Below are 18961 nucleotides of genomic sequence, written 5' to 3'. Positions count from 1 at the left end.
ATCCGGCGAGCTGCTCCGGCCTTTTTTAAGCTTCTGAAACTGCTCGCGGGCTTGCGGGTTTGATACGCACGCCACCGGAATGTTCCGCTCCTGTAAAATATTGAGGAACTTCAACCAACCTGTAGGGGGGCTCGATTTCTTGAACGAGGATCCGAGATGTTTCATAAGATCTATGGCGTGAGACCCCCTCACGACTTTCCCCTTGTAAATAAATTCCCCCGACGGACTCCAGCGCGTATCACCCTTCGATAATTTCCTCATAATATATTCAGCGTTTCTACGCTCTCTGGAGGGGATATTCTTCAGGACCTCTGTGACAGTCTCATCTACCTCCTCCTCCTCCTCCTCCACCCCCTCCTCCTCAGGTTGCTTAGCGACGCGAGTCTCTTGCGGGGGTGAAACGCGTGATTCGAGTTCCCCCTGTTTGATCAGGGTTAAATAGCGCTGTAGCAGAGCCTCATACGTTTTAATTTTTTCATAAGGAGAGAGTACGGTCTTCCAGTATACCTCGCATTCGCGAGTCTAAATCATTTTCCGCCGTTTGATGTTATTTCCGCTTGGCGGAACGGAATGACCGAGTTGAAGCATCTGCTGTGGAGTGAGTAAAAACATCTTTTGCGCCGCTTTGAACGCCATTATCCTCTGGGTACTATTAGACTCGTTATAACGGGCAGGGCCGCGGCGAGCAGAGGCAGGAGAAAGCCGCCCGTCTGAATCAACGCTCCCCGCTTCTTTTTATAACTGGTTTTTCTGTCGGCCAGAAGACGTAAAACTCTTTTTCGTTTTTTCAAGGCCCGGAATTGAGAGTCGCTCAAGGCGATTATTCCCCTTTAATATATTCAAAGCGATCTCGGATAAAGTTTTCAGAAGCTCCGGCCTGCAGGTCCTCAGGCTGTGGTGACGCTCCCTCGCGCCGGCTCTGATTAGCGCTTTAAGAGCGGGGGCGTTCCTTTTTAAAAGAGAGCTCATGTCCGTTTATCTTTCTGCAAATAAACTGTGGGCCACTCGTGCGGGAGTAATCCCGATCTCAGTCTGAACTGATCTGGACACTCCTGCGTGCAATCCAGTAATAAATACCCGTAAGGTACGCTCGTAGCATCATCAAGAGCCTCCATAAAAAATTGTTTTCTGCCGGGAAACATTTGCTGAGCCAGAATGTTCATCTGTAACTTGTCTCTGGGGTTTTTAAACAGCACCATATAATTACAATTCAAACTGATGGTTCGACTGTATTTCCCTTTATGAAACACGTTCTGTGTGATCATGATGACGCTCATATTCCGGTGATGTCTGTACTGGGTGAAAATTCTTACAACTTCAGGATGATCCGCTGCTTGAAAGATGAGATCGTCCAAAATAACCAGATGGCTCTGACCTTCAGGGAAAAGGCTGTCGTCCAGAAATGAGTCAGGGAGTCCTCTTACAAATTTAATATTTTATTCTTCAGTTCAGAATACAGAGGTTGTTCAGACGTATACAGCCATACAATGTTGTCAGGCACATATCTCATAGCATGGCTACAATTTTCCAGCAATGTTTTCACAAACACAGTCTTTCCCGAACCACTCGGTCCAACGATGAGACAGGAGAATGAGGGCTGAAGTCTGGGGTCAAACTCCACCGTATTTCCCGAGTGAGACATGCTTCAAAATCTGAACGGTTCGGTTTCCCCGTCCTTTAAAAGACGCCGCTTGTCATACACCACCCTGAAGGATTTTTGAAATGACACGTTTGTCAAACTGAAACTGCTTTTATGACGTTTAATTCCCTGCTGCGGCATTTTGATAGATGCAGCGAGGGCGGGATCTTTTATATAACCCTCGACCAGATCTTTGACGCTGTCAAAGTTTATTTTCTGACAGCTTTCGTGGGTTTGAGTGATCCCCTTCACACGCATGACCGCTTTACCTCGTGCGGTTTTATATGCGTAACTTTTAGGCCCCGCTGCTGCAAACTCTGTAATGACATCGCCGTTCAACTCGTCGGTGAGCTGCCCCAGATAATTACCGGTAGGCAGCGGGGTTTCTCCCCGCCTACAAACGTAAATCAGGCTATCGGTATCATAATACAGAATCCTGTCAGGATTTGCCACAGCCTCCATAAAACCGTACAAGGTCAAACGCGCGTACGCCGTTGTAAACGCTGCGATGAAAATATTGACGGCTTTACCCGGTCGGTTGACGTACCGTGGGGCGTACCTCCATTGAACCATAGCCACCTGACTGCTGAGGAATGTTAGATATGCGACCTCGTACTCTTCAGAAAAGAGATACCTGAACAGATCGTCAGCGTTTTTAACGAGCGCGGTCTGTGTCAGATTTGCCCTCTGGGCGAATTTCCCCCAGAAGGAGTTGAGGCAGATCTTAGCCATCTGTCGTTTTGCCGGATTGTGACAGATTTTTTCTGGGTCTAAACGAATCTTCTGATTCAGCCAGTAGTCCGTGATATATTTTTCTCTGCTCTCGGGGTCTTTATCAAATTCGGGAGGGAAACCAGAGGCTTCCTGCTTGTGTTTTAAGAAGGTGTTTATGTACCCCTCAAAGATTTTATCACTTTTTTCCTCAAAATGCCAGACTTCAAAAATCTTAGCTACAGCATAGCCTGTATCCAGAGCTTTGTGGAATTCCAGGGTCGTCCAAGTCCCAGACAGAGCTCTCTGCTGCTGACTGTGTGTGCACGCTCCAGCTTGATTATTTTAATCAGCGCAGGTGCGACACAGAGTAAACACCAGTTTACCGTGAGGAGTTCTGTGTGGGAGGACGGGGAATTTTAGCCCCCGGGGTGGGTACACGATGGCTTTGATGAGCCCGAAATAAGTCCTGGGGTCTCGGTAATTTCTCTCGATAATTTCCGGATGCCCCGTGGGATATGTGAAATTTACGTTAACGTAAGGATACAGCGAGGTCACGTCGACGTAATAGACCCTCTCATCTTGCTTAGCCGTGTACCTCAGACGGGCCGCGCAAGTCCGACCGCCGTATAAAGCGTCGCGAGGTTCAAGGGACGCCGGTAACCCCCTGCGGGCGAGGAAACACCAAACGCTCTCATCCCTCAGCCTCATTTCAAGCCATTGATGCTCCCAAATTACGCTGAGGGTGACGCCCGGCATAGCCCGCAGAAAGGCTATTTTTTTCTGACACGCTGCGTGGAGCTGTCCAAATGAGGTGTTTGTGAGAGGGTTTATTTCGTGCTGTGTAAAACACCTTGCACACCCGTGGTAAAAACACCCGAGAAACTCCCACACTTTTATCCGGCCGTCAATCTGGGCATACCCATCAACATAATAACCTCCTATTTTTTTCTCGCCCCTGTTTAGAGCGTGATCGATGATAATGTTTTGCGTCTCAGCAACCCATTCTAACCACCGCACGGCCACGTCCGAATATTTTTTATGCTTTGTTCTATAATTGTCGGCGGAGGGGATCGCCAGCGTTTTTGGAGCAAGAAAGTTAGTTTGGAAGACTTTCATACACGCCGAGGCGATTGTAAAGCAGGTAAAAGGATCCACGCGTGTTTCAGCGATGAATTCAGACATAAATTTGGAGCAGGCTGCAGCCAGGATTTTTGTATCGTTATCACAATACATAACGGCCTCGGCTTTAAAATCGAAAATTGCGTTTTTTTTTTCCGCACGTACCACGCGTTAAATACCTCTCTTTCTCCCTCTGACATATTTGCGACCCCGTAAGCCGCTGAGTCAGGGTACGGGCCGACATAGTTTAGATTTTTTTCGGAACTGAACAGGTGCGGAAAGTAGCCTTTGCGGACGATTTCGTCTTTCAGCCGGATTCCCAGGGCTTTAGGCATCTGAGATAAGCGCATTGTAAGGAAAGATAACGAATCTATATATTTCTGTTTAAAGGCGGCGTCTGTCATGAGTAATAGTTTACTCCCGGTCATAATCACAGCGGGGGTTACGCCCTGCTGGACTAAATACTTTAGAAGCAAATAGCCGTCAAAACCTTTTGAGTTGTGAGTGATGAACACGTATTCTTTGAATTTTCTCGTTCTAAAATGTTTAAAGAAGCGGGCTACGCAGTCTGTCCCCCATGCGCTCCAAAAATCACCCGTCTTTGTTACAGCGCTGACGTAAAACGGTACGTGTTCCCCGTTATTATCGACATACGTTTCAAAATCATAAAAAACATATTTCTCTGAATGCGTCTCTTCAGCTTTGAGCGGGGTCATATAGCAGAGGTGACCCTCGCTCGGCTCCTGGAGAGCCTCGCCGCATATATGACACCTCTTCTGCTTACACACGTGCGGAGCGCTGTTTTTAGAAAACGCTATGTAATACTCGCGTTTACATCGAGAGCATTTTTTTCTGTTATCACACACATTAACGAACTTACCGGCGGAAGGACGATACTTCGGCTGTTTATGCAAGCTGTAACAGGTGGGAGAGCGACACTTCTTGTTACATTCGCTGCAGAATACAGGGTTATTTTTCTCGTAACACTGCGTGGATTCACAAATTTTACAATATGACGGACAATTATGGGAGGCATGGTTATTGTACCCCTCAAAGCAAAACTTACATACATATTTCACTCCCAAAAATCTCTTTAAATCGATGATTCCGTAAAAATGATTATTAAACAGAAAAACGAAAAGAGTTTTCTGCTGCGCCGGTATTCCTGTCTGGAATTTTGTCAGCTTTCTCTCCCCTTCGGCTCTGAAAAACACCACAATTTTACAACCCAGAGCGTTTTCAAATTTTCCCACCTGCTCTAACGATACCGGCGTAGCTTCCGTTAATCCGACGCTATTTTTTAACACCAGTCCGCGCTGCTCCGCCTCGTGCATAGTCAGATGAGGATTCAATAACTGAACAAGGTTTATCGCGAAACATAAACTGTTGTCAGGATTATACACGATATTAAGGCATTTGGATTTTTTCCTCAGAACCTCGTGATGGAGGAGGTCATCTATTCTGCGCTTCCCTGCGCCGTTCTGGTTGCGGATGACTTGGACCACTAATTCCAGAGACTCGTCGGATAAAACGTTGGAATTCGATTGTATCAATCGTTCTAACAGATTTTGGAAGCCCGTCACATCGCCCGCGTCGTTATATGAGCTGGTCAAAGCCGCCTCGTTGTAGACTGAGTCCCCACGAATCTCCATTTGGATAAAGTCCCCGGCCCTGGCGTGTGTTAAAGCCTTTTCGACCGAGTTATGAAGAGCCCCTACGACGTTACGGTAAAATTCCGCGTAGTCGGGAATTTCGTCGGCGCGCTGGAAATTTAGAGGCAGCCTGATTTCGATATTGTTAAAAGCAGGTCTCCTGATGACGTTAGCAGCCCCACCACCCGTCATGGGAGAGTGTCGGCTGGACCCCGGTCGTGCATCATCCCCGTCTTCCATCAAAACAGAGATCACCGCGTTTATCGGGGTTAAACGAGCTCTGTTTAAAATATCTTCTCCGGGGGTATTGCGTGGGGAGGGACTTCTTAAAGGTGAAAAAGCGCGAGCGTCGTTAGGCGTTTGATTTAATTCATCCACCGCGGATTGGACGTGAGGATTAACTTCACACGCGAGGAGGTTTACGGCATTATTTAGCGGAGTCAGGCGTACCTGGTTCAACGCCGCGGGACCGGCCTCGTTTGGAGGCGGGGTGTGCGGGGGGTCAGGGGGCTCTTCAGTATCAGACTGGACCGTCGAATTTATAGCGTTAATCGCAGAAATGATGTAGGGGTTAATTTCTTCCGATTCTCGTTCAGCCGCCAAATTGTTAAGAGCCTCATTTAACGGTGTTAAACGAACACGGCTTAAAAGTCTCTCTCTGGACTCGATGTTATTTCGAGGCGGCGAATTTAACGCCTCGGGTAATGGGCCATCTGCTCCAGGAGCGCTCCCCGCTGAGTCGATTATTGAAGCGTTTAAATCCAATACACGTCCGAAGTTATTTTCCCGATGTGAATTCTCTCCTTCCATCTTTTAAAATCTGTAGCAGGAAGAATCTACCTCAAGAAATTCAATTAATATACCTCTTCAAAATGAATTCTCCCGTTCCATCGGAATAAGAGAAAAAATAAAAAAATAAAAACAGACTACACATTTTCAAGAAAGTTGCAAGATGAGGTTAATCCCAGCTCAGAATATCTTCGAGCCTTGCGTGTCGGTGGAAAATAGACGGTCTCCCTCCACCGCGTGCTGAAAAAAGAGAAAATCGTTAGTTATTAAATATTTAAAATAAATAAATACATAAACTCCGACTCCTTACCATGCACATCCGCGGATCGTTTTACGGGTCTCTCCCGCTGACCCGCTTCTCCATGGGCTGTGACAGAAAAAAATCGGGTTATTCCAGAGTTTTAACCGTGATTTAATCTCGATCGCTGTACTTACATCTGCGTGGTGAAGTCGGGGCTTCCAGCCTTCGAACTTCTTCAGGGGGCTCTGACTTGATTTCTAGAATTAACATAAATAAATGAATACAAAGCATCACCCTCGCAAGCGGATATTCTGTAATATTTCAAATATATTACCGAGGACGGGTCCGAACGCGCTCTGGACCGTCTGCGTGGTTTTGTCTAAAAAAAAAAAAAAAAAAAAAAAAAAAAAAAAGACAGTTTCAGACGGCGTGCATCATTTAAAAACACTCATTTCTATCAAAACAGATTACTTAAATCACTTACCCTGAAAGCTGATGCGGTTTTCGCACTCTGCTCGAAGACAAGAAAACTTAATTAAACAACATGGTTTTTCAGGATTTTTTCCGCAAATTTATTCTATTTTATACCCATAGCTGGGGGTCCAGGCATCTTCACTCTTCACCGGTCATAGTGGAAATGCTCGCTGACTCGTTCCCAGGGACGTGAGTGAGAAGGAGCTTTGTTGATTGTCCGGGTTCATCACCTCGGGGCAGCATCTCGGCTCAGCGGGTGTCCCGCGCCCCATGATCGATCGGCTTGCGCCCCATGATCGATCGGCTAATATCTTAAAATAAACTGCATCTGGCGTGAGTGAGAAGGAGCTTTGTTGATTGTTCGGGTTCATCACCTCGGGGCAGCATTTCCGCTCAGCGGGTGTCCCGCCACACACATACACACACACACACACACACACAGCTAGCGTCTGCAACAGGTATTACAGCCGTGGGGTCATGTTTCCGCGAGCAGCTCTATGCGTGGGTATTTGACCGTCTTGCTGCAAAGACTTACAGCCGAGAGACGGCTATTTGTTTCCCTTCTTTAATTTACGAATTAAAAAACAGAAAAGGAAACGTAATAATTTAAGAATTAAAAATATTAAAGGGGCATTAAATAATAGACACTGATTTATGTTTAATTATTTCAGAATTAGTTAATTCTTTAATACATTAAAAAGATCTAGGTATTTTTAATCGTTCTTTAATTCATGAAATAAAATGACATTAAAATATTAGACCCTGGGTGGGAGGGGAGGTATGGCTTGGAGGCGGTGCTTGGGTGGGGTTAGGGGAGGAGCTTGGGGGTGGGGCTAGGGGAGGAGCCAGGGGCGGAACTAGGGGAGGAGCTGGGGCGGGGCTTAGGGGCGGGACATACTGACGTCATCGACTGATTGGATGTGACGTCATAAGGGGCGGGGGCTCGAAGGCGGGACTAGGGGCGGGGCTTAGGGGTGGGACATAGTGACATCATCGATTATGATTGCTGTGATGTCATAAGGGGCGGGATTAGGGGAGGGGTTAGGGGCGGGGCTTAGGGGCGGGACATAGTGACATCATCGATTCTGATTGGCTGTGACATCATAAGGGGGGCGGGGCTTAGTGACGTAGTCGATTCTGATTGGCTGACAGGGTCATTAATCACTTTTTGACTAAAGGTTGGTCAGTTTTCTCTCTGGTGTTAAATGCCGTCTTCCATTCGTCTCCCTTCCGGATCCGAACCAGGTGATATGCATTTCTAAGATCCAGCTTAGTAAAGATTTTGGTTCCATGCAGGGGGGTGAACACGGAATCCAACAATGGCAACGGGTATCGATTGTGAACCGTAATCTCATTCAGCCCCCTGTAATCAATGCATGGACGGAGACCGCCGTCTTTCTTGCCCACAAAAAAGAAACCTGCCCCCATCGGGGAGGTGGAGTTCCGGATCAGCCTGGCAGCTAATGAGTCCCAGATGTAGGTCTCCACTGATTCGCGCTCAGGTCGTGAGAGGTTGTACAGCCTGCTGGACGGGAACTCAGCGCCTATAACCAAATCAATGGCACAATCGTACGGACGGTGCGGGGGAAGGGTGAGTGCCAGATCCTTGCTGAAGACGTCAGCAAGATCGTGGTACTCAACCGGCACTGCCGTCAGATTGGGAGGGACTTTGACCTCCTCCTTAGCCTGTAAACCGGGAGGAACCGAGGATCCTAAACACACCCGATGGCAGGTTTCGCTCCACTGAACCACCACCCCAGACGGCCAATCAATCCGGGGATTGTGCTTCAACATCCATGGGAAGCCCAAAATCACGCGGGAGGTAGAAGGAGTTACAAAAAACTCAATCTCCTCCCGATGGTTTCCAGACACCACCAGAGTTACTGGTTGTGTCTTGTGTGTGAGTAAAGGGAGGAGGGTGCCATCTAATGCCCGAACCTGCAATGGCGAAGGAAGCACCACCAGAGGGAGCCCTACCTCCCTTGCCCATCTGCTGTCTAGCAAATTCCCTTCTGACCCCGTGTCCACCAGTGCTGGGTCTTGAAGGGTTAAATCCCCGCTCAGGATTGTAACTGGGAGTCGTGTGGCAATCTGTGTGTGTTTCATGTGAATGTTTTGACCCCCCCTTAGCCCAGTCTCAGAGGGCGGTTGTTGTTGTGGCCGTTTGGGGCAGTTTCTCTGTGTGTGCTCTTTTGAGCTGCAGAGAAAACACTCCCCGCGGATCAGCCTGCTCATTTTGGCCCTGTGCGTTTCCCTAACAACGTCAGCAGGGGGAGCTGTTGCCCCACAGAGCGCTGCGGCTGTGGAGCGTGGGGAGGGCGGCCCCTTTTTGAACCCGGAAGGGAGAGGGGCGGCGCGTATCCGGTCACGTCCTTCGCCTCGCTCCCGACGGCGTTCCTCCAACCGATTGTCTAACCGTATAACGAGATCGATAAGCCCATCTAAATCCCGCGGTTCCTCCTTAGCAACCAAATGCTCCTTCAGGACTAACGACAGTCCGTTTATGAAGGCGGCGCGGAGCGCAACATCATTCCAGCTGGACCTCGCAGCCGCGATGCGGAAGTCGACTGCAAATTCGGCTGCACACCGGCGCCCCTGTCGCATTGACAGCAGCATTGTTGAAGCGGTCTCTCCTCTGTTAGGGTGATCAAACACTGTTCTGAACTCCCCCACAAACCCAGTGTATGCTGATAACAACCGTGAGTTCTGTTCCCAGAGCGCCGTAGCCCAGGCGCGTGCCTTACCCCGAAGCAGAGCAATCACATAAGCTATTTTACTAGCATCTGACGCGTACATGACAGGACGTTGTGCGAAGACGAGCGAACACTGCATGAGAAAGTCCGCGCACATCTCCACACAACCTCCGTACGGCTCAGGAGGGCTTATGTATGCTTCAGGGGATGGTGGGAGGGGTTGTTGAACCACCACTGGAACGTTCATATCCTGCACAGGGTCGGCAGGAGGAGGAGCTGCAGCAGCGCCCTGAGCGCTCGCCGCCATCTGCGCGGAGAGAGCCTCCACCCTGCGGTTCAGGAGGATGTTTTGCTCGGTCATTTGATCCAATGGAGCCGTAAAGGCGGTGAGAATGTGCTGTAGCTCACCAATCACGCCTCCTGCAGACGCCTGCACTCCCTGCTCTCCCATTGGTCGTTCAACAGCCGGGTGACGCCCCTCGGAGTCCATGACGCTGGCCGAGATATCCTGTTGTGAAAGTGTAGTGACACGGACCCACAACAGGGGGCGCAAATGAATGGCCAATAGATGAGCCAAAAAGTAACAATTTAATGTTGTGAATGTGCACAACGAATATACAGACAATCTCAGAATATAATTACAGTCAATCCACAAAGGTGACGTGTGGGCAGGCTCGAGGATAGAAGACGTCTGTCCTGAGAAGAGCCGGAACCACACGAGTTCCGCTGCCACAGAACCCGGTGAATACTGGAGCCGCCAAGTCCCGAATTCCCAGGTGATCACCGTCCCCGACTGTCGGATCTGGTACTGCTGGTGAGAACAAAGACAGTCAAGGGTGGGTGTGTGTACACCCAGTAACAACAACGGTGGGAATGCCACCTCCACCTCTCACTCAGAATGCTGGTGTATTTACAGTAATCCCTCAGAGGAAAAGAGTGCCGTCCTGCACTCACTCAGCCTCCACAGGAAGAGGGACCGGTACTCCTGCAAACACTCACAATATACAGCTTAAGATAAACACAAATGGCTGATGATATTACCTCCAATGAAGTATGATATCTCGGCGATGAGGTGGAGATGACGTCTGGGTTTTATGGAGTGAAATGATGAATAATGAGTGACAGCTGTCAGGAAGAAATGAGTAACAGCTGTCACTCCCGGCTGTGTCCGTGGCGGCAGCGCCCTCTTGTGCCTGAAGCCCGCACTTCAGGCAGGGCGCCCTCTGGTGGTGGGCCAGCAGTACCTCCTCTTCTGGCGGCCCACACAACACTGTCTGGAGCATAGTTTGACCCAGGTGACTTTATGTTAGTCTGTTAGGCTTTCTTTTTTATTTCTTTTGGTTTCACCTCCCAGGGTTTGATGGGACGGTCCTCTGGGGGGTGATGGGGGGGTAATTGGGTTGTTTTTTCTTTTTTTTTTGTTTTTGTTGTTCCCTCTCTTCTCCTCTGGCTCAAGTCGTGTGAGCCGTACGTTGTCGGTGTTGCTGGAGTGGTGCAGTTTGGTTATGCTGGGCGTTTCCCAGGTAACCTCTGCACCCGGGAGGGGGGGGGGGGTTTGGGGTATTTTTTTTTATTCCCTGTCTTCTCCTCCGGCCCCAGCCGTTTGAGCCGTACGTTGTCGGTGTTGCTGGGGTGGTGCAGTTCGGTTATGCTGGGCATTTCCCAGGTCACCTCTGCACCCGGGAGGGGGGGGTTTGGGGTATTTTTTTTTACTTCCCTTTGCAACCTCCAGCCTTGGCGCGCCTCTGTGCCGTTTGCCATTGGCGTTGCTGGGGTGGTGCAGTTCGGTTATGCTGGGCGTTTCCCAGGTAACCTCTGCACCCGGGTGGGGGGGGTTTAGGGTTTTTTTTTGTTACTACCCTGTTCCACCTTCGGCTTCAGCGCGCCTTTGAGCCGTACGCCATCGGCGTAGCTGAGGTTTGGGGCAGTGGAATATACCCGCAGCTGATGGCTGGTTTGAAAGTCGGAGGGGTGGCGCCGTCTTGTGCCGTATGCCATTACCGCTGTTCCACTCCTCCCGGTTGACTTTTGGGGTATAATCGTGGTTGGTGACACTGGACGTACTTCCAGTTTCCACTGCGCTGAGGGGGTGGGGTTGGGGTTGTTGTTTTGTTTGTATGTTTTTTTTTGTTTTTGTTTTTCCCCCAGTTTCCGCCCTCAGGGTGTGACTGTGGTGTCCTCTGGGGGGGAAAGGACTGTGGGGCCATCTAGCCATAGATGGCCGGGGCTGGGTCTGTTAGTCATGAGGGGGGGGGGCGTCTCCTGGGGTTTGATGGAACGGTCCTCTGGGAGGCACTGGGAGTCCCCGGCTGTGGTTATTACTCCTGGAGCTGGCGGGATGTCCTCTGGGGGTTGTTGGTCCCTACATGTCGTCCGGGGGGGGGGGGGGGGGGGGTGTTAGCGGTTTTTTTTTGTTTGCAAGCTTAAGTTTGGGTTGTGTTTTTCTTTTCTCCTCTTCCCGGGGTTTGATGGGACGGTCCTCTGGGGAGGGGGGGTTGGTATGGTTGTTTGTGTTTGTCTTTTTTTTGTTTTATGACTAAGCAGACTTTAACACACAGTCGGAAGAAGGCTGAGTGCACAGGTTCAAGAACTCCTGGCCAACATTATGCAAAGTGAACTAAAGCAAGAGTCGACAGGAATGAACGCAAAGGTGGAGACTCTAACAGGTTTGCTAAACGAAACAGAGGGCAAGACCATTCAAGTCAACAAGGGATGTCTCTGCACTGGAGTGTCAGCTGCGGAGCAGTCTGCTGCAGACAGGCTCAGGATGGGAAATGATGGGCTCCAGGATGAGAGTGATGGTCTCGGCACGGAGTTCCCTGTTGATAGAGAAGAGGCGGCTGGGAGTGTGCGTTATCCAGCTGAGGGAAGAGCTGGAGAGGCTCAACATTGAGATGATCAATGACTGCATGAAGAGATTAACGTTGCAGGTGGAGCAGCTGATGATGGAGCTGTCATCAGAGCACAGTAACGCACAGCTCCTGGAGACGGGCCTTTCCCAGCTGGATCGTCAGCACAAGGAGCTGAAGCTGCAGGAGGTGTTTTTTGTTCCCAGCCAACATTCCAGCCATGGTCCCTGGAGGGGGGCTTTGTTTTTCCTGGCCCAGGTCCGTGTGGTCGCCGGGAGGCTTCCCGTGAGGGTGGGGTACTGTTGTGGGCTGGGGTGTTTGGCTGGTTTGGTTTTTGTTTTCTGTTTCTCCCACCAGGTGGTATGCATTCAGGACTGAGTGGCTGAGCATCAGGACCTCACCCTGAACACCTGAGGCTTGTTATCACGTGCAGGTCATCAGGACTCACAGCTGTGGTGTATTTTGTCATAATCAGAGATTGCTGCATTTAAACGTTGAATGCACAGTGTGTGATTGCCAGAGACTCGACCTTGTGAGCAGACGTGTGAGATCGACGTCAGGAGAACAATCTCACCATCACGGATGCAGAGACCGCTCCAGGTTTGACACCACAGTCTGTGAAGGAGGATTGGGTGAGGTCTCACGCTCTTCAGCACACTTCCTGAGGTAATTAGGTTTTGATGACTTTTATGAAGTAATGACAGTGGATTTGGTGTCCCTCACACCTTGTGTTAGTGAGCTGTCACGTTATGCTAATTGTCTAATCAGCTTCTGCTACAGTGGAGATTTGAACTGAGTTGTTCCGTGCCTGCAGGGTAAGAAGCTGATGTATAGATTTAAGCCAGGAAGTGTTTGCTGATTGCGTGCACCTTTGAGTTGTGTCTCTCTGCGTGGAGTTGGACTCACCTCATGTTTTCTTTCTTCACAGACTCGGTTTGTCGCGGCCACCTGGGGGGTGTCGGCGGGGTCCCTGGGTCCGAACTGCTGTGGCTCCGGACTGTTTGCGCTGTTGAGAGCGCGCCGTGTTTTCACCTCACCAGACCGCGGACGTTTTAGTTGTTTAGCACTACTACACTGTTATGTTTATTAAATTCTGTTATCCTTTGAACCGTGCTCTGCTTATTTTATGCTGGCTCCTTCAAACGCTGGGTCGGTGCTCCGACCGCGTCCGAAACATAACAGGCGTCCTGTATTCATCATCATTACTTTTTCTTTTGCTGTGGCCTATGGCATGCATAGCCTACTGTAGCCTGCATTTGATAGACTATTCTTTCTTTTTCTGACAGGCAGCTGACCGAGCTTGATACCCGGTTTCAGGAGGACCAGTACGGCATCATGAAAGCTGCAGCAGCTTTCCTACCACAGTCACAAACCTTTGGCAAGAAGGAATCTCTGCACTCTGTATGTAATCACTACAACATTTCAGTCAGGGATGCAGAGTTGGCGGTATTCTACGAGCAACTGAAAAGGAAAGCCTTAAAAGAAAACTTTCCTTCACTGATGGAGGTACTGGACATCTGTCCAGCAGACATATTCCCAAACCTGAACAGAGTCCTTCAAGTCATCCTAACCCTTCCTATAACCTTGTGTAGTGTAGAAAGACTTTTCTCAACTGTGGGCCGCATCAAAAATTACCTTAGATCAAAGATGAACACTGACCGTCTCTACCACTTGTCCCTCTTGTCATTTGAAAGGGAAATTAGTGACTCTTTGGATTATTGTCACAGACTGAGCTGTGACGCTTACGCAGGCAATAGCGTGTGGGCAGCAATTAGTTGGTAGTTAACAACTATGCTGCATGGACGCTGACTGTGTTTCACGGGTCATCCAGCTGTATGTATTGTTCTCATTTTCCTGGTTCATTATTTATTGTCAGTAATCATCATTGCCATAACTTTTACCTAGTATTGTGACTAAGAGTGCGGGGAAAGGCCTACCGGCATCTCTTATGTTGCAAAGTGTTTGTTTTCACCGCGTTTCAAAACATGTATTTTATACCGTTACTCATTACCAAAGTTTATCTGTTTTAGTGATCTTTAAAACACTGGTAAAACATTTCTGTAACAGTTTAAGCTTACTCACCAGGGTTGCTGGTATGCAGGCGCTTCCTTGTTTAGGGCAAACTGAGTGAATGGTCCATTCAGTGTAAATACCGGGGTTGGGCGGAGTTAACTATTTTAGACAGGGGTGTTTTATTTGGTTATGTTCATATTCCATTTTATTATGCTTAGAGGGGGTTTTGGTTAAAGGAAATGGTGTTGGGTGTTTATATATTTTGTGTGTATTTCTTTGGGTTGTTATTTTGTGCTTATGTTATTGTTATTTAGTTGATTGATTTATTTTGTGAATGGAATTTACCTGTGGGAGGGGCTGTTACTCTGAAAAGGGCTCAGAGCCTCAGTTGTGGGGAGAACATCGGAGGGGAAGGTTGTGTTTCAGTGAATGTGTATGTAAGTAGTGGCCCAGAGTCTTTGATAGATATAGTCTGGCACTCTTGCTCATTTGTTTTTGATGTACATCTTGGGATGCACTGTAAATATCTGCATTTTTGGAAGAAGAAAAATAAAAGAAACGTTTTTAGTTGGGAAAACTGTCTCTTGGCCACTCCGTCGCCGGTCATCCTGCTACATGTGGTGTCAGAAGTGGGATAGCGGAGTGAGACGGAGAGAAGACCAATTAAAACAGCTGACAAGATGGCTACCAGGAAGAAGGCTACTGAAGGCAAGGAAGATGGAGCAATAGGGGGCGCCACTGAGACGGGAGTGTCTACTCCACAGCCGGCCACAATAGACATAGCCATCGATCGACTTGCCATGATGTTCCAGTCGTTTATGGAAGTGCAGCGTGCCAGAGATGAGCGAATGGAGAGAGATGCATCCAAGCAAGCCCAGGAGGTCAAGGTTCTGATGCATCAGGTGACGCAGCTGCAGCTGGACTTGAAGTCAGGCCAATCCACAACCCCGCCACCATCCCTGGACACTTTAACGCCTGAACCACCACTAGTGACCACTGTGATCACCGAGGGGCGTCTACCAAAAATGGCCAAGCTGGAAGAAGCTGATAATATTGAGCACTACTTGACTACTTTTGAAAGGCTAGCCATAGTTTGTGGCTGGAGCAGAGCAACCTGGGCCGTGCATCTCATCCCGTTGTTGACTGGGAAGGCCCGTAGTGCTTTCGTTGCCATGGACCCAAATGACACAACCGACTACGATTGTTTGAAGGAGGCAGTGTTGAAGAAATATGAAATCAATGCTGAGACGTATCGGCAGCAGTTCAGAGCCCTGGACATCAGTTCGACTGAGACGCCGCAGGAGCTGTATGTCCGACTGAAGGACCTGTTCTGTAAGTGGACCGGATATGAGAAGAGTAGTAAAGAGAACCTGATGGAGATGCTGGTACTGGAGCAGTATCTACGTGTGTTATATTGGGATGTGAGGACCTGGGTTAGGGAGCGTAACCCGAAGACTGCAGCAGAAGCCGCAGTACTTACCCCGAAGCAGAGCAATCACATAAGCTATTTTACTAGCATCTGACGCGTACATGACAGGACGTTGTGCGAAGACGAGCGAACACTGCATGAGAAAGTCCGCGCACATCTCCACACAACCTCCGTACGGCTCAGGAGGGCTTATGTATGCTTCAGGGGATGGTGGGAGGGGTTGTTGAACCACCACTGGAACGTTCATATCCTGCACAGGGTCGGCAGGAGGAGGAGCTGCAGCAGCGCCCTGAGCGCTCGCCGCCATCTGCGCGGAGAGAGCCTCCACCCTGCGGTTCAGGAGGATGTTTTGCTCGGTCATTTGATCCAATGGAGCCGTAAAGGCGGTGAGAATGTGCTGTAGCTCACCAATCACGCCTCCTGCAGACGCCTGCACTCCCTGCTCTCCCATTGGTCGTTCAACAGCCGGGTGACGCCCCTCGGAGTCCATGACGCTGGCCGAGATATCCTGTTGTGAAAGTGTAGTGACACGGACCCACAACAGGGGGCGCAAATGAATGGCCAATAGATGAGCCAAAAAGTAACAATTTAATGTTGTGAATGTGCACAACGAATATACAGACAATCTCAGAATATAATTACAGTCAATCCACAAAGGTGACGTGTGGGCAGGCTCGAGGATAGAAGACGTCTGTCCTGAGAAGAGCCGGAACCACACGAGTTCCGCTGCCACAGAACCCGGTGAATACTGGAGCCGCCAAGTCCCGAATTCCCAGGTGATCACCGTCCCCGACTGTCGGATCTGGTACTGCTGGTGAGAACAAAGACAGTCAAGGGTGGGTGTGTGTACACCCAGTAACAACAACGGTGGGAATGCCACCTCCACCTCTCACTCAGAATGCTGGTGTATTTACAGTAATCCCTCAGAGGAAAAGAGTGCCGTCCTGCACTCACTCAGCCTCCACAGGAAGAGGGACCGGTACTCCTGCAAACACTCACAATATACAGCTTAAGATAAACACAAATGGCTGATGATATTACCTCCAATGAAGTATGATATCTCGGCGATGAGGTGGAGATGACGTCTGGGTTTTATGGAGTGAAATGATGAATAATGAGTGACAGCTGTCAGGAAGAAATGAGTAACAGCTGTCACTCCCGGCTGTGTCCGTGGCGGCAGCGCCCTCTTGTGCCTGAAGCCCGCACTTCAGGCAGGGCGCCCTCTGGTGGTGGGCCAGCAGTACCTCCTCTTCTGGCGGCCCACACAACACTGTCTGGAGCATAGTTTGACCCAGGTGACTTTATGTTAGTCTGTTAGGCTTTCTTTTTTATTTCTTTTGGTTTCACCTCCCAGGGTTTGATGGGACGGTCCTCTGGGGGGTGATGGGGGGGTAATTGGGTTGTTTTTTCTTTTTTTTTTGTTTTTGTTGTTCCCTCTCTTCTCCTCTGGCTCAAGCCGTGTGAGCCGTACGTTGTCGGTGTTGCTGGAGTGGTGCAGTTTGGTTATGCTGGGCGTTTCCCAGGTAACCTCTGCACCCGGGAGGGGGGGGGGGGGGTTTGGGGTATTTTTTTTTATTCCCTGTCTTCTCCTCCGGCCCCAGCCGTTTGAGCCGTACGTTGTCGGTGTTGCTGGGGTGGTGCAGTTCGGTTATGCTGGGCATTTCCCAGGTCACCTCTGCACCCGGGAGGGGGGGGTTTGGGGTATTTTTTTTTACTTCCCTTTGCAACCTCCAGCCTTGGCGCGCCTCTGTGCCGTTTGCCATTGGCGTTGCTGGGGTGGTGCAGTTCGGTTATGCTGGGCGTTTCCCAGGTAACCTCTGCACCCGGGTGGGGGGGGGTTTAGGGTTTTTTTTTGTTACTACCCTGTTCCACCTTCGGCTTCAGCGCGCCTTTGAGCCGTACGCCATCGGCGTAGCTGAGGTTTGGGGCAGTGGAATATACCCGCAGCTGATGGCTGGTTTGAAAGTCGGAGGGGTGGCGCCGTCTTGTGCCGTATGCCATTACCGCTGTTCCACTCCTCCCGGTTGACTTTTGGGGTATAATCGTGGTTGGTGACACTGGACGTACTTCCAGTTTCCACTGCGCTGAGGGGGTGGGGTTGGGGTTGTTGTTTTGTTTGTATGTTTTTTTTTGTTTTTGTTTTTCCCCCAGTTTCCGCCCTCAGGGTGTGACTGTGGTGTCCTCTGGGGGGGAAAGGACTGTGGGGCCATCTAGCCATAGATGGCCGGGGCTGGGTCTGTTAGTCATGAGGGGGGGGGCGTCTCCTGGGGTTTGATGGAACGGTCCTCTGGGAGGCACTGGGAGTCCCCGGCTGTGGTTATTACTCCTGGAGCTGGCGGGATGTCCTCTGGGGGTTGTTGGTCCCTACATGTCGTCCGGGGGGGGGGGGGGTGTTAGCGGTTTTTTTTTTGTTTGCAAGCTTAAGTTTGGGTTGTGTTTTTCTTTTCTCCTCTTCCCGGGGTTTGATGGGACGGTCCTCTGGGGAGGGGGGGTTGGTATGGTTGTTTGTGTTTGTCTTTTTTTGTTTTATGACTAAGCAGACTTTAACACACAGTCGGAAGAAGGCTGAGTGCACAGGTTCAAGAACTCCTGGCCAACATTATGCAAAGTGAACTAAAGCAAGAGTCGACAGGAATGAACGCAAAGGTGGAGACTCTAACAGGTTTGCTAAACGAAACAGAGGGCAAGACCATTCAAGTCAACAAGGGATGTCTCTGCACTGGAGTGTCAGCTGCGGAGCAGTCTGCTGCAGACAGGCTCAGGATGGGAAATGATGGGCTCCAGGATGAGAGTGATGGTCTCGGCACGGAGTTCCCTGTTGATAGAGAAGAGGCGGCTGGGAGTGTGCGTTATCCAGCTGAGGGAAGAGCTGGAGAGGCTCAACATTGAGATGATCAATGACTGCATGAAGAGATTAACGTTGCAGGTGGAGCAGCTGATGATGGAGCTGTCATCAGAGCACAGTAACGCACAGCTCCTGGAGACGGGCCTTTCCCAGCTGGATCGTCAGCACAAGGAGCTGAAGCTGCAGGAGGTGTTTTTTGTTCCCAGCCAACATTCCAGCCATGGTCCCTGGAGGGGGGCTTTGTTTTTCCTGGCCCAGGTCCGTGTGGTCGCCGGGAGGCTTCCCGTGAGGGTGGGGTACTGTTGTGGGCTGGGGTGTTTGGCTGGTTTGGTTTTTGTTTTCTGTTTCTCCCACCAGGTGGTATGCATTCAGGACTGAGTGGCTGAGCATCAGGACCTCACCCTGAACACCTGAGGCTTGTTATCACGTGCAGGTCATCAGGACTCACAGCTGTGGTGTATTTTGTCATAATCAGAGATTGCTGCATTTAAACGTTGAATGCAC

Source organism: Thalassophryne amazonica, chromosome 1 (genome assembly GCF_902500255.1).
Source record: "Thalassophryne amazonica chromosome 1, fThaAma1.1, whole genome shotgun sequence".
Lineage (NCBI taxonomy): Eukaryota > Metazoa > Chordata > Actinopteri > Batrachoidiformes > Batrachoididae > Thalassophryne > Thalassophryne amazonica.
Note: the sequence above shows the minus strand (reverse complement) of the source record.